Source organism: Dipodomys merriami, unplaced genomic scaffold (assembly GCF_024711535.1).
Source record: "Dipodomys merriami isolate MVZ:Mamm:240054 unplaced genomic scaffold, mDipMer1.0.p SCAF_19, whole genome shotgun sequence".
NCBI lineage: Eukaryota > Metazoa > Chordata > Mammalia > Rodentia > Heteromyidae > Dipodomys > Dipodomys merriami.
Window position 1 is genome coordinate 13582315 of NW_027203270.1, and position 15859 is coordinate 13598173.

General features: G+C 39.5%; 1 protein-coding gene and 1 pseudogene across 1 annotated transcript in view; both read left to right on the plus strand.

Moving 5' to 3' along the window:
- The window catches only part of Taok1 (TAO kinase 1), a 112376-nt gene that overhangs the window by 15447 nt on the left and 81070 nt on the right, over window positions 1–15859 (plus strand). The gene's annotated exons all lie outside the window — the stretch shown is intronic.
- Window positions 7458–8426, plus strand: LOC138830509 (small ribosomal subunit protein eS12-like; annotated as a pseudogene).

Consider the following 15859-nt stretch of genomic DNA (forward strand, 5'->3'; position numbering starts at 1 on the left):
AAGACATGTAATAGTAACATGTTTATTATGAATATAGATCCATGTTTTTATGAATCCTGGGTAAGTTTATATCCTTAATATGCTTGTTTGGCAGTTTATCATAATAGTTTGTATCCCAAGTATGGGAGTTTTAAAAAATGAACTCATTAAGTTAGTTTATAATTACCTAGTTTAATAAAATTAAATATTAATATACTTAGTACCTCAGTAGTTTAGAGCCATTGCTTTATCTTAGGAAAAAATAACATCATTTAGAATAATTGCACATTATTCTTTTATGAAAACGGAGCTATTATTTTTATAAGCATAATTACTATTATGATAATATAAATGATTCATTGAATAGAAGTTGTAGTTTAGAGGTTTGCTTAGCTTGTTGGTATTCCTTGCTGGCATTTTAAAAGCCTTTAAGCTTATTTATTTATTTACTTTTATGAGATGGTCTCTCTATCTAGTCTTGTAGTCATGATCCTCCTGCTTCCTGAGCTAGAATTACGAGTATATCTACCATACTTGGCTAACTGGACCTCCAGCTTGCTTACCTGTCTTGCTAGCTTGGCTGGTGCTCTACACTGGAGCCATGTCTCTAGTTCTAGTTTTTGCTGGTTATTTAGGAGTCTCATAGACTTTTTGTCTGGGCTGGCTTTGAATAGCAATCCTTTAGATCTGACTCCTGAGTAGTTAGAATTACAGGCCTGAGCCCCCAGAACCTGGACAAACTTAACTTTTTTCAGTTTGTATATTATATAAAATGTTGATTCAGAACTGAGTTATTCATCACATTGAGAAACAGGGACTATCATAGTTGCTATTAAATAACAACTGACAAATCACATACTACACTAAGTGAAGACAAGGTAATATTTGCTAAGGAAATTGAAGAAATATTGGCCACTGCAATAGAAAGATTCATCTAATTCTCCTTGCTTACTAAAGTATGTAAAATTATGAGTGGCCTCTTTATTGTACTTTGAAGCTGTGCTTTCCTAATAAAGACAAAGAGTAGGAAATACCTATTTTTATTCGTTTATATTAGTTATACATAGGGTGGGAGGTCATTGTTACATCTCCACACAGGTTTATACTGTTGTATTACAATTATTTTTACCCCCTCTATCATACTCCTGGCTCCCCTCTCCCTAAAAAATAACATTCTCAACAGGTTTCTCTTTTATTTTTATACAAATAATCTATTTCAGGCTGGGAAGGTGGCTCAGTGGTACAGTGCTTGCCTTGCATGGGTTGGATTCCCTAGCACCACATAAGCAGAAAAAGTCAGAAGTGGCACTGTGGCTCAAGTGATAAGAGAGCTCACCTTGAGCTAAAGAGCTCAAGGATGGCACCCAGGCCCAGAATTCAGGCCCCACAACCAACCAAAAAAAAAAAAAAAATCTATTTCAACAGTATTTAACCTCTTTTATCCTCCCACCAGCACAGTCCCCTCCCACTATTCTCTGTCCACCTTCGCATGCTGTTTCTCTTCCTGCTATCTCCCAATTGAATGTCAATTTTTGAGTTTCTCTGTGCTGCTCTCTTTATATATTTGTGATATGTCCCACAATTGGTTTGCCTTTTTTCATTCTCCCCTCCTTCTCCTGATTAATCTCTTAGCTTGATTCATGTTCTGGGTTGATCTAAGTAATTAAATATGTATATATTTATAACTATGTACATGCCCATGAATATGAATTATCTTTTAGGTCTAGCTTTCACATATAATTGAAAACATAAGATACTTAGTTTTTTGAGCTCAGATTGTCTTGCTCAGTGAGGGATGTCCTCTAGTTACATCCTTTTTCCTGTGAATGACATCTATTTTTTTGTGACTTTCTTATGGCTGTTTCATATTCCATTGTGTGTGTATGTGTGTGTGTGTGTATATACATATATATCTATATATACATATATATGTATATATATATGTTCACTATCTGATTTGGGCACCTCAGTTGATTCCATCATTTGACTGTTGTAAACAGTGTTGTGATAAAAATGGATATGCAGGTATCTTTTCAGTGTATTGATTTACTCTTCTTCAGATATATGCCCAATAGTGGTATAGTGGGGTCAAAAGGTAGAGGAAATACCTATTTTTGTGTCATTTATGGTATTGCTTGTCACAAATTTTCTACAGAGTGTGTGTGTGTGGTGTGTGTGTGTGTGTGTGTGTGTGTGTGTGTGTGTGTGTGTGTGTGTGTGAGTCCTCCTGTCTTTGAACTGAAATCCTCAGATCTGAGTCTCCTGAGTAGGATTATAGGCATGAGCCACCAGTGACAGCAGAAAGTATTCTTATAATCTAAAACTCAGTAAATTAGATTTTGTTAAAATTTGTAACTTCAAGATTCCTTCCTTCCTCCCTCCCCCTTTTCCTTTTTCTTCCTCTCCTCTTTTTCCTTCCTTCCCATCTTCTCTTTTCCTTTCCTTCCCTCCACCTTTCTCCTCCTATTAATTTTTGCAGTGCTAGTGATATAACTCAAGGTCTTGAGTATAAAGCAAACATTCTACCAAGAGATTTGCTCTTAAGCCCTATGTAAAAGTTTTGATTCATCTTTCAATGTCATTTACATCAGGAAGAATCAATTAAATTCATAGTACATTATTTTGGAACTTACTATATTTCGATTCTGATATGTGAAAATACATAATGAAAAATATGGCCTGAATTTGTAAGAAGTACATTTGTCCAGGGTAGGGAAACAAAGGAGAAAGTAGATAATTATAAATCAGTATATTAAGAAGTGCATTATCATAGGTATTCTTATATTACAAATACACAAAATTGAGTTTTTGAATTCAAATTGGAAGTTGGGGAGATAGAGTAAGTATGATTTTGGAAAGAGAAATCTACTGAGCCAAAAGTAGAAAGAAAATCAATTAATTCTAAGCTATAGTAAAGGCTAGAAGAAAGATAACAACATGGTGGAAATGTGTGGCTTCGAGCTTAGGACAGCTAGCTTGGCTAACAAGTGAGTGCTACACTTCAGCTTGTGCTCTGCTGCTCTTGTTATTGTGTTGATCAGGGTAGAAGAGAAAGTTCCATTTTTCACATTACTGTAAAAAATGCTTTAGAAGATCTTGGATATGAGTGTCCAGTTCCTGGAGAATTGTTTGCTTCCTTAAGGATTTTGATTTTAATTTTGTAATTCTTACTATTCTAGTATGGCTTTTTGATTTAAGGAGGTCCCTGGATAATTTGATATATTTTCCTTGAGTATTTCACAGAAAAGTAAAATAGATTATGTGCTAGAGCTAAGCTATACATCATGGCAATTAACTACCATAAGATTAATAAAAAATAATTTGCTAAAGAAATGAGTATTAATATTTTATTTGTGGCTAGTGACTACCATAATGGATACCACAGATTTGGGTCATTGCAGAAAATTCTAGTGGATACTTTGTTGTTGTTGTTGGTCATGGGGCTTGAACTCTGGGCCTGAGCGCTGTCCCTCAGCTCTTCATCACAAGGCTAGCGCTCTACCACTTGAGCTACAGCGCCACTCCGGTTTTCTGGTGGTTTACTGGCGATAAGTTTCACGGACTTTCCTGCCAGGGCTGACTTTGAACCACGATCCCGTGAGCCACCGGTGCCGAGCTTATTAGATACTTTTGAGTACAGAATTCATTTGAATTTTCAAAGATAAAACAGTTGAACGAAAATATGGGCTTATAACTATATATTTTTTTGTTATTATAAAGGTGATATACAGAGAGGTAACAGTTACATATGTCAGGTAAAGAGTACATTTCTGTTTGGGCAGTGTCATTCCTTCCCTTGCTTTCTCTGTTTTTTCCTTCTCTCTTCACTCACAAGTTGAATAGTTCATTTTCAACATACTGTCTAGTGAGTACCACTGCTGTTTGTTCACCCTTTGTCCTACCATTTCTTTGCCCCCCTTACCTTCCAAAGACAGATAAACAAGACAGAAAGAAAAGAAACCAAAAACAACAAAGAAAAAAAAAACCTCTTTTTTTTTTTTTGTTGGTTGTAGGTTTTTAACTCAGGGCCTGGCTGCTGTTGTTGAACCTTTTTGTACTCTTTGCTAGCGCTCTACAACTTGAGCCACAGCACCACTTCTAGTTTTGAGTGGTTAATTGGAGGTGAGTCTCAAGAGTCTGCTTGAGCTGCTTTAAATCACAATACTCAGATCTCAGCCTCTTAAGTAGCTGGGATTACAGGCATGAGCTATTGGCACCCAGCTTGGAGCTCATTTTGATAAATACTGTTTTGTTTCTTAACACATTCACACTTTTTATTTTGACTTTTTTTAAAATGTAGGGTTAGTGGAGGAATGTTACCTCAGAAACATTAATGAAATATACTGAGGATGTGACTAAGTAATAGGCCATTTCACATTCTTGATACTTTGAGTTTGATCACTAGTACTGCAAGCAATAATAATAATAATAAAGCCAGGCATATAATTACACACCTGTAATCCTAACACTTAGGAGGCTGAAGGAGGAGAATTGAAAGTTTGACTCCAGTCTGGGCTACATAGTAAGGACCTGTCTTAAAACAAACAAACAAAAAAAAATGGTGCAGAATATGAACTGAAGCAAAAGTGGCATGAAATTATATTCTCACAGTATACTAGTGAGTGAACTAGTAGAACTGAATAGTAATACGTAGATTTGGAAGAATGAGTAAGATTTATAGACAGTTTGTGGATAGCATTCCTAAGTACAGAATAACATTATAAAAGAAAATACAGTTTGAAAAAAAAATAGTTTGAGCATTCCCAGTCTGAAAATCTCAAATGCTCTAAAATCTGAAAATTTGAGTGTCAACCTAAGGCCCAAAGTAGAAAATTCTACTCCTGACTTCATATGGTAGAGTCAAACACATTGTATAAAATCTTCAGAGTATGCATATATATATATATATATATATATATATATATATATATAAAATGTAAATTTGTTTAAACCTGATTCCCATATTTTCTAAATCTAACATTAGAAATAATTGTCATTCTAAACCAGGGATAATCAGTCTGTAAATGTGCTATTAGGGAGGAATGAGTTTCAGCACTGTAGGTTGGCCCCAAATGGTGACAACCATGAGAAAAGACTGTGAAGGACTTTGGAAAGACCCTGGAAAAGACTGGGCCATTTAAAGCCTTTGAGAGGATTGAAATGCTTTGGAGATTTTATATGATTGCAGGGATGTATTCAGAAGGCTTGGGAAACAAAAAAATGATTTCCACTATTTTAAGCAGAAAAGAAATTTATCATGAATTTATTAAAGTTGCTCACAGACTCAAAATAAGCTGGAGATCTAGCATTAGGTAGCTCCAATGGGCTCCATATCAGGATTTAATTGACAATATTAGGATACCACTAGAATATTAAGCACTAACCAGTCGTTTTTTCCAAATCTCTGTCATTTGAATTCAAGATTCACAGTTCCTGAAATCAGTAGTTTTTCTGTTGGAGAGTACCTAAGTAGATGAAAAATAATTTACAAAAAAGAAATTTCGACTATTAATAATAGCTGAAAGGGGCTGGGAAGGTGGCTCCGTGGTAGAGCACTTGCCTTGCATGCATGAGGCCCTGGGTTTGATTCCTTAGCACCACATAAGCAGAAAAAAAAGCCGGAAGTGGTGCTGTGGCTCTAGTGGTAGGTAGAGTGCTAGCCTTGAGCTGAAGGACAGCTCCCAGGCCCAGAGTTCAGGCCCCACGACCAGACCGCCCCCCCCCCAAAAAAAAAAAAAAAACACAGCTGAAAGTAGATGTTGGTAGGCCAGCAAACAAAGTGTTCTCTGCCAGTGTGTGCTGAATAAAAGCAATAAGACTGGAGATTGGAATGTTTGTTTTAAAGGCTTACTTAGTGCTAGACAAGAAATAACAGAGACTTGAAGAAAATGGAGTGGTAGTGGAATTGACAATGATGGTCTTTATGCAGAAAATACTGGTATAAAATTTAGTAAGTAATAATTCTTCCAAATAGTATGACTGAAGTTTGATGAAGAGAAATGTTAACTGTGAATGTTAGTGGAAATCTGACATTTGTTACTTACTAACTATTTGTTAATAAGAAAATGACTTTTGAGCCTTAAGTAAAATTTTAAGTCTGTTTACTTTAAGGACATTTGTGAAAATTAAATAAGCAACATGCCTGGAATGTAATAAAAGCTCAGTGAGTATTTAGTTTTCTTATTAAACAGAAAAACAGGGAGGAATACTTTTGTGTGTGTATATGTGTGTCAGTCTTGGGGCTTGAACTGAGGGACTAGGGGCTGTCCCTAAGCTTTTTTGCTGAAGGATAGCACGCTATAGCTCCATTTCTGACTTTTTTTGGTGGTTAATTGGAAATAAGAGTCTGTGAACTTTCCTTGCCAAGGCTGTCTTCAAACTGTGATGCTCAGATCTCAGCCTACTGAGTAGCTAGGGTTACAGGCTCTGTTCCCTAGGCTGGTGCCTGGCCTAGGGAGGAATTATTTAGGTTGTTTTTGGTTTGGGGTTGCTAAAGAGAGGTATCTGTTTTGTACTTTGTTATCCCTGTATGCTTAGTTTGGGACCTTAATGTTTTTTTTTTTTTTTTTTTTTTTGTCGGTCGTGGGGCTTGAACTCTGGGCCTGGGCACTGTCCCTCAGCTCTTCAGCTCAAGGCAAGCGCTCTACCACTTGAGCCACAGCGCCACTGACCTTAATGTTTTTATATTTGAGGATTTTTATGGAAACAGATGGGGTGCATGGAATTAGAAATTACTTTAATAATTTTAAAATTACACCTTAATTTTGTTATTTTTGATTTACAGAAAAATTGTAAAGCTTAGTCTCACATATCTTTTACCCACCATTCTCCAATGTTAATATCTTTTTTTTTTTTTTGGGTCCAGTCGTGGGGCCTGAACTCTGGGCCTGGGTGCTGTCCCTCAGCTCTTCAGCTCAAGGCTAGCGCTCTACCACTTGAGCCACAGCGCCACTTCTGGCTTTTTTCTTTTTTTTTTTTTTGCTTATGTGGTGCTGAGGAATCGAACCCATGGCCTCAGGCATGCAAGGCAAGCGCTCTACCACTGAGCCAACTTCCCAGCTCTCCAATGTTAATATCTTAAATGACCATTTTATAGGTGGTACAATGTGAACTAGTTTACTTTGTTCAAGTTTTCTATTGACATCCTTTTTGTTTCAGGATCTAAATCAGGATACCACCTTGCATTTAGTAGATTTAGATTTATAGTTCTAGTTCTCTTATTAATGATGACCTTACAGGAACCACTTAACCTTTCAGACCCATGTCCATAACATAATCATTGATTTAAAAGATGTGTAAGGTGCCTTTTAAAGTTCTAAGTCTCTTTATATCACATAGTGTCCTCTTTTTATTTTGAAAGATAGTTTTTAGATTCTAAGATCTAATCAATATACCAGATCTGTTGACAGTAAAAATTCTATTTTTATCTGGTAATTTTGCTTTAATACTAAAGAAAAATGATGGATTGTGCTTTGAGAAACTCAAAGCTTCTCTTTCCCTGCTGTTGCCAGCCTTCGTGGAGGCAGAGGCCTGGGTGCTCTCAAGATTGGGCTTCACCTGTAATTCACTGCCATGGCCAAGGAAAGCATTGCTGCTGGAGGTGTAATGGACATTAATATTGCTTTACAAGAGTTGCTGAAGACAACACTCATCCACTGTGGTCTAGTATGTGGAATTCACAAAGTTGCCAAAGCCTTAAAGTACCAAGTACATCTGTGTGTGCTTACTTACATCCAACTGTAATAAGCTCATGTATGTCAAGTTGGTGGAGGCCCTTTGTACTGAGCCACCAAATCAACCCTTCCTTCCTTCCTTCCTTCCTTCCTTCTTTCTTTCTTTCTTTCTTTCTCTCTCTCTCTCTTTCTCTTTCTCTCTTTCTTTCTTTCTTTCTTTCTCTCTCTCTTTTTCTCTCCCTTCCTTCCTTCCTTCCATCCTTCCTTCCATCCTTCCTTCCTTTCTTCCTTTCTTCCTTTCTTCCTTTCTTCCTTTCTTTTCTTTCTTTCTTTCTTTCTTTCTTTCTTTCTTTCTTTCTTTCTTTCTTTCTTTCTTTCTTTCTTTCTCTCTCTCTTTCTTTCTTTCTTTCTTTTCTTTCTTTTCTTTCTTTTCTTTCTTTTCTTTCTTTCTCTTTCTTGTGCTCCACCATTATTTGAGCCACAACACCACTTCTGGTTTTCTGGTGGTTTATTGGAGATAAGAGTCTCTCGGACATTCCTGCCCAGACTGGCTTTGAACCACGATCCTCAGATCTCAGCCTCCTGAGTATCTAGGATTACAGGCGTGAGCCACCCACACCTGGCTACCCAATCAACCTCATTAAGGTCCATGAATGGGTAGGCCTCTGTAAAATAGATGGAGAGGGAAAACCCTGTAAAGTAGTTGGTTGCAGTTGTGGGTGCTGTACATTAGCTTTTTTGTTCAAGATTGGCTCTCTACCACTTGAAACATAACTCCACTTTAGGCTTTTTCCTGCTTTGAACCTGGATCCTCAGATCTCAGCCTCCTGAACAGCAAGATTACTTGTATTTTTATTTTTTGCTAGTACTGGCGCTTATCTAACCTTGGAGCCTCATGCCTATTTGGTGTTCTCACAGCAGGTTGTGTGCCACTTAAGCTACGCCTCCAGCCCTGCTGTCTGTCTGTCTGTCTGTCTGTCTGTCTGTCTCTCTCTCTCTCTCTCTCTCTCTCTATCTCTCTATCTCGTTCTCTCTGTCACGGGGCTTGAACTCTGGGCCTGGGCACTGTCCCAGAGCTCTTCAGTTCAGGGCTAGCACTCTACTACTGAGCCACAGTGCCTGCCACTTTCTGAGTGGCTTATTGGAGATAAATGTACCATGGACTTTCCTGTGAGGGCTGGTTTTGAACCCCGATCCTCAGATCTCAGCCCTCTGAGTAGCTAAGATTACAGGTGTGAGCCACTGACACCTGGCTCTTTTTAGTTATTTTGAAGATGGAGACTTTCAGACTTTTTTTTCCTGGACTAGCTTTGAACTTGGATCCAAGTCTTAGCCTCCTGAGTTGCTAAGAGTACAGATTTCAGCCTGGCTTCTGGCTTAAAATGTATGATTTTGATGCCCATAGCCAGAGTTAGTATCAGAATTGCAGACTTTTTAGTATAGTGCTTAATATGACTCCTCTTTTTTGGTTGGTTGTGACGCCTGAACTCTGAGCCTGGGTGCTGTCCCTCAGCTCTTCAGCTCAAGGCTAGTGCTCTACCACTTGAGCCACAGTGCTACTTGCAGCTTTTTCTGTATATATGGTGCTGAGGAATTGAACCCAGGGCCTAATGCATGTAAGGCAAGCACTCTACCACAGAGGCACCTTCCCAGCCCAACACGACTCCTCTTCACATACCAGCTATAACTTTTGGGGTCTCAACCTACTTATATTTCTGAGCAACTATGTAATTCAAAGGAACATTCTCATATTCCCTCTCAGGTTTGGTTTGTTTGTTTGCTTATTTATTTTTGGCCCCGTCCTGGGCCTGGTTCTGGCTTTTTGAGTATAGTTTATTGGAGATAAGAGTCTCATGGAGCTGGGCGCTGGTGGCTCACGCCTGTAATCCTAGCTACTCAGGAGGCTGAGGTCTGAGGATCTCGGTTCAAAGCCAACCCCGGGCAGGAGAGACCGTGAGACTCCTATCTCCAATAAACCACCAGAAAACCGGAAGTGACGCTGTAGCTCAACTGGTAGAGTGCTCGCCTTGAGCTGAAGAGCTGAGGGACAGCGCCCAGGCCCAGAGTTCAAGCCCCACGACCGACCAAAAAAAAAATAAATAAAGAGCCTCATGGAGTTTCCTGCACATGCTGCTTGGAACCTGCCTCCTGAGTAGGTAGGATTACAGGCGTAGGCTACCTGCTCCCTGCTTTGTTTTTGTTTTTGTGCTGGTCCTGGGCCTGAACTCAGGGCCTGGATGCTGTCTCTGAGCTTTTGTGTGCAAGGCTAGGGCGCTATCACTTGAGCCACAGCTCTACTTCCAGGTTTTTAATGGTTAATTGGAGATATCACAAACTTTTCTGCTCAGGCTGGCTTGGAACCACAATCCTCAGATCTCAGTCTCCTGAATAGCTAGGATCAGCGGGAGTCACTAGTGCCTGCTAGGTTTGATAATTTGTCAGAATTAAAAATTTCTCACAGAATCAAGGAAAGTACCTTGTATACTAATACTGTTTATTTTTTTTGGAGAACAGTATTCGGATTTGAGGAGGATCCCCTCCAGGCTGGCACCCTACCACTTGAGTCATAGCTCCACTTCCAGCTTAATTGAAGATAAGAGTCTCACAGACTTTTCTGCCTAGGTTGGCTTTGAACTTTGATTCCTCCTAAGTAGCTAAGATTACAGGGGTGAACCATTGGCACCTATTTCATACTAATATAGTTTTAAAGGTTACAAATCCAGACTAGACTGACCAAACCAATGATTATGTCGGACAAGATCTAGGAGGTTTTTAAACATAGATCTTCCATTATCCCATGTCTGCAGTCATGAAACAGCAACCAACCAAGAAATTTACCTGAGCTTTGAAATTTAGAAGTTTTTTGTTTTTGTTTTTGTCATGCTTGAAGTTCAGAGTTTTTATTGGGATCTTAGTACTTATTAATTTATAGGATTTTACTTCAGATTAGCCTCTTAAAAGTGCAAAGAAACAACTGTGGTTTAGACTATGTTAAGGATAGTCTTTCTCCCTGTAAGCAAGGAGAAAATCAAAATTACATTGTGTGTGTGTGTGTGTGTGTGTGTGTGTGTGTGTGTGTGTGTGTGTGTGTGTGTGTGTGTGTGTGTGTGTGTGTGTGTGTGTGTGTGTGTGTGTGTGTGTGTGTGTGTGTGTGTGTGTGTGTGTGTGTGTGTGTGTGTGTGTGTGTTTTGAGGATACATTCAAGGCCTCCTGCATGCTAGGCAAGGTTTTTATCACTGAGCTACATCCATAGCTCCCATCACATTACTTACTGTATAGTACTATTATTTTCCCAACTTCTATCCCCTTTACTAGTTTTTAAAATTATTTTTCCAGAGATAGTTATGTATAAAAAAAACTTCTGTAACACAAATGTTCTTTTCTCTTACAGTCTCACTATTTCCTTGTTATTTTTCCCTCTGCATTTAAGTTTATGATTTTTCTCTATGTGGAGTCTCCCCATTTGTTGGAAAATAGGAGGGTTCTTTGAAAGTCTTATTTTTTTCCTAAGTCCTGTAATCTGCCATGATTCCTTTTATGTCTATCACTTATCTAGAAGAAAGTTATGTTAACTTTATTATTTGTCTCTCAAGGCATAATGGACTGTCATAGTCACTGTACTCAATTTATCTAGATGAAAGTTGATATGTTAACTGTTTATTATTTATCTCTCTTTATTATTTATGCTCTTAGTCTATTTTTTATTGAAAGTAATTTTTTTTTTTTTTTTGTCGGTCGTGGGGCTTGAACTCTGGGCCTGGGCGCTGTCCCTCAGCTCTTCAGCTCAAGGCGAGCGCTCTACCACTTGAGCTACAGCGCCACTTCCGGTTTTCTGGTGGTTTTATTGGAGATAGGAGTCTCACGGTCTCTCCTGCCCGGGCTGGCTTTGAACCGTGATCCTCAAATCTCAGCCTCCTGAGTAGCTAGGATTACAGGCATGAGCCACCAACGCCCGGCTTGAAAGTAATATTTTTTTGTTGGTCATGGGCCCTGAACTCTAGGCTGGGTGCTGTCCCTCAGCTCAAGCTAGCGCTCTACCACTTGAGCCACAGTGCCACTTCCGGCTTTTTCTGCTTATGTGGTGCTGAGGAATCAAACCCAGGGCCTCATGTATGCAAGGCAAACACTCTACCACTGAACCACTTTTCCAGCCCCTTTATTCAAAACTTTAAGGTTGGATTGAGAGTGTAGCTCAGTGGTGACCAGAATGCTTGCCTAGTATACAAGGTCATGAGTTCACTCCTTATCTCTTATTTAGAGAAAAAAACTTAAAAGTTTTGTCAAGGTGATGTACAGAGAGGTTACAGTTATATAAGTGAGGTAATAAGTATATTTCTTGTCAAACTTGTTACCCCTTCCATTTTTCCCCTTCCCCTCCCCCATCCCCTCACCCCCAACTTGTACAGACCATTTCCAACATATTTTCTTGTGTATATTGCTGTTGTATTAGTTCCCAACTTGTCCTTTGTCTCACCATTCTGTTTTTCCCCTCCCCTAATTGAAATAAACATATATACAATACCAGGGTACCAAAATCAAATACAGTGACAACAGGAGATATACCATAAGGGCAAGAACATAGCAAAAGAAACAAAAAAAATCACATAGTACATTAAAACAACAATAAGTTGAAGGTTTATAAGATAGTATACTCTGAATCTTTCTCTTCTTTGTACTCCTATAACTATGTAGCCTATAATACTTCATTGAGTAGACTTAAGTATCTGTTGATTTTTAAATTCTTATATTTTATGTAATTACTTTAAAAATTACTTGTAACTATAGTGGAAAGGTTTTATTTCTACACAATTGATTAAATCCATGTAGAAATGTTTTCTGTTGAACATTAAATCAGTATTTAACCAGACGTGGTGATACATACCTGTAATCCTAACAGTGTGGGGGGCCGAGGTAGGAGGATCGCTAATTCACAGGCAATCCGGGATATATAGAGAGATCTTGTTACCAAAAAGTCCTACAAAAAACTTCTTAAGTTTTAGGAACTTAAAATGTAGGATGAACCTAAATGAGCTTTTCATAAATAGAAGGTTTTTTACTAATTAGAAAACTTCTGCAAACCATGATTCTTTTAAGAGCTTACAAACTGGATGTAGTGGCACACTCAAACCCTTACTCCTACCACTTGGGAGGCTAAGACAAAAGTACTTGGAGTTCTGGATCAACTGGAATTGTAAAAGTAAGTTCCAGGCCAGCCTATACTATGTAGAGAAGCTCTGTCTACATATATGGTAGTTCCTAGATAGTAGTTGTTTTACTTACACCTTCCCCCACCCCAAGAAAGAAAAGAAAATGCAGATTAAAAAAAAAAAGTCAGGTTAGGTATTTAATCCAAAGGCTTTACACATGCTAAGAAAGCACTTTTCTACCTACTCTTTTTTTTTTTTTGGGGTCCAGTCGTGGGGCCTGAACTCTGGGCCTGGGCGCTGTCCCTCAGCTCTTCAGCTCAAGGCTAGCGCTCTACCACTTGAGCCACAGTGCCACTTCCGGCTTTTTTCTTTTTGCTTATGTGGTGCTGAGGAATTGAACCCAAGGCCTCATGCATGCAAGGCAAGCGCTCTACCACTGAGCCACCTTCCCAGCCCCTCTACCTACTCTTAACACTGTAACTCAGCTCTTCTTACAGGCTTTGTGTAGGGGTGGGGGAGGGAGAGGTACACTGGATTTTAAACTTAGGTCCTTATATTTGCTAGGCAGGTGCTTGACCACTTGAGCCATGCCTCCTGTCATTTTTGCTTTCTAGGGTTTGATTTATTACTCCAGCTGGCTTGAATCATGATTCTCCTAATTTATGGCAGAACTGGGATAACAGCCATATTCTACCACTGTTTGGTGTCTCTTACCTTGCCTGTGGTGAATAAGACAGAGGAATGGTGGTCTAATATGTAAGAGTTAGATGAAAGTGGTGATTATGGACTGTTTAGTCCACACTGAACTCCAGGAAATTATTTTTTTCTTTGTTCTGTTTGTCTGTTTTTGTTAGTTGTGGGGCTTGAACTCTGGGCCTGATTACTGTCCCTCAGCTCTTCAACTCAAGGCCAGTGCTCTACCACTTGAGCCACAGCACCACTTCCAATTTTCTGGTGGTTTCTTGGAGATAAGAGTCACATGGACTTTCCTGCCTCAACTGGCTCTGAACCATGATCCTCAGATCTTAGCCTCCTGAGAAGCTAGGATTACAGGTGTGAGCCACTGGTGCCTAGCTTTGTTTCTGTTTTTATTTTATTTCCCTTTTGTCTTGTTTGTTTGTTTGTCTGCCTTTGGGAGGATGGGGTGGGAGGATGCACAGAAATGGTGTGACAAATGGTGAACAAATACAGTAGTGATACTCATTAGACCTGTGTTCAAAATGAACTATACAACTTGTGGGTGGGACTGGAGAGAAAAACTGGGAGAGAGCAAGGGAAGGGTTGACATTTTTTAAAAAGGAATGTACTCTTTATCTGAGTTATGTAACTATAACCACTCTGTACATCACCTTTATAGTAATAATTAAAAAGTGAATGAAGGGAGGAAAAAAGCACATTCACAATTGAGTTGTTTGTTATCTCTGAGAATTATTGCTTTTTTTTTTTTTTTCCCCGGTCGTGAGGTTTGAACTCTGGGCCTGGGCGCTGTCTCTCAGCTTTTCATCTCAAGGCGAGCACTCTACCACTTGAGTCACAGAGCCACTTCCAAGGACTTTTTTTTTTTTTTTTTTGATCTTGGCCTGGGCGCTGTCCTTCACTTCAAGGCTAGAGCCATACCACTTGAGAACCACAGCACCACTTCCGGTTGTTTTTGCTTATGTGGTGCTGAGGAATTGAACGCAGGGCTTCATTTATGCGAGGCAAGCACTCTACCACCTTCCCAACCTATCTCTGAGAATTATGCAGAAGTTTTTTTTTTCCTGACCATCAGAACATTAAAACAACAACAACAACAAAAAGCAGAAGATAAGAACATATACCTAGGGGTTGGGAAGGTGGCTCAGTGGTAGAGCGCTTGCCTTGCAAGCCTGAGGCCCTGGGTTCGATTCCTCAGCACCACATAAAGCAAAAAGAAAAAAGCCGGAAGTGGCGCTGTGGCTCAAGTGGTAGAGTGCTAGCCTTGAGCTGAAGAGCCGAGGGACAGCGCCCAGGCCCAGAGTTCAGGCCCCACGACCGGACCCCCCCCCCTCAAACAAAACAAAACAAAACATATACCTAAAGGCTGGGAATGTGGCTTAGAGGTAGAGTGCTTGCCTACCATGCATGAAGCCCTGGGTTTGAATCCTCAGTACCACATAAACAGAAAAGGCTGTAAGTGGCGCCGTGGCTCAAGTGGTAGGGTGCTAGCCTTGAGCACAGAGAGGCTCAGGGACAGTGCCCAGGCTCTTGAGTTCAAGCCCCAGGATTGGCAATACAACAGCAACAAAAAGAAAAGAAAAGATACCTAATAAACTTGGTATAGCTGGGTCTAGTTATGTGCTTTCACCCAGTGTTTCTCAAATGAAATTGAGCATAAGTAAAAGTATAGTTCTCATTATAGGAAAACTATTTTTGAAGTAAGTGTTATAACAGAACTCATAATCTATAACAACTCAGTATACAATATTTAACTCCTTTCCCTTTACTACACAGTTAATGATACAAATTCTATTATATAGATTTTAGCTTTATATAATTCTTTGAGGCATGGTTATATTTGTAAGAAAAACAGTACGAGTGGGACTGGGAATGTGGTTTAGTGGTAGAGTGCTTGCCTAGCATGCATGAAGGTTTGATTAGTCAGTACCACATACACACTACCACATATACGCTGTGGCTCAAGTGGTAGAGTGCTAACATTGAGCAAAAGAAGCTCAAGGCTGGCACTCTGCTACTTGAGTCACAGCACAACTTCCAGTTTTCTGGTGGTTTATTGGAGATAAGAGTCTCCTGGACGGGGCTGGGAAGGTGGCTCAGTGGTAGAGTGCTTGCATTGCATGCATGAGGCCCTGGGTTCGATTCCTCAGCACCACATAAAGCAAAAAGAAAAAAGCCGGAAGTGGCGCTATGGCTAAAGTGGTAGAGCGCTAGCCTTGAGCTGAAGAGCCGAGGGACAGCGCCCAGGTCCAGAGTTCAGACTCCACAACTGGACCAAAAAGAAAAAAAAAACAAAAAACTGAAAAGAGTCTCCTGGACTTTTCTGTCTGGGCTGGGTTTCAACTGCGATCCTCAGATCTCAGC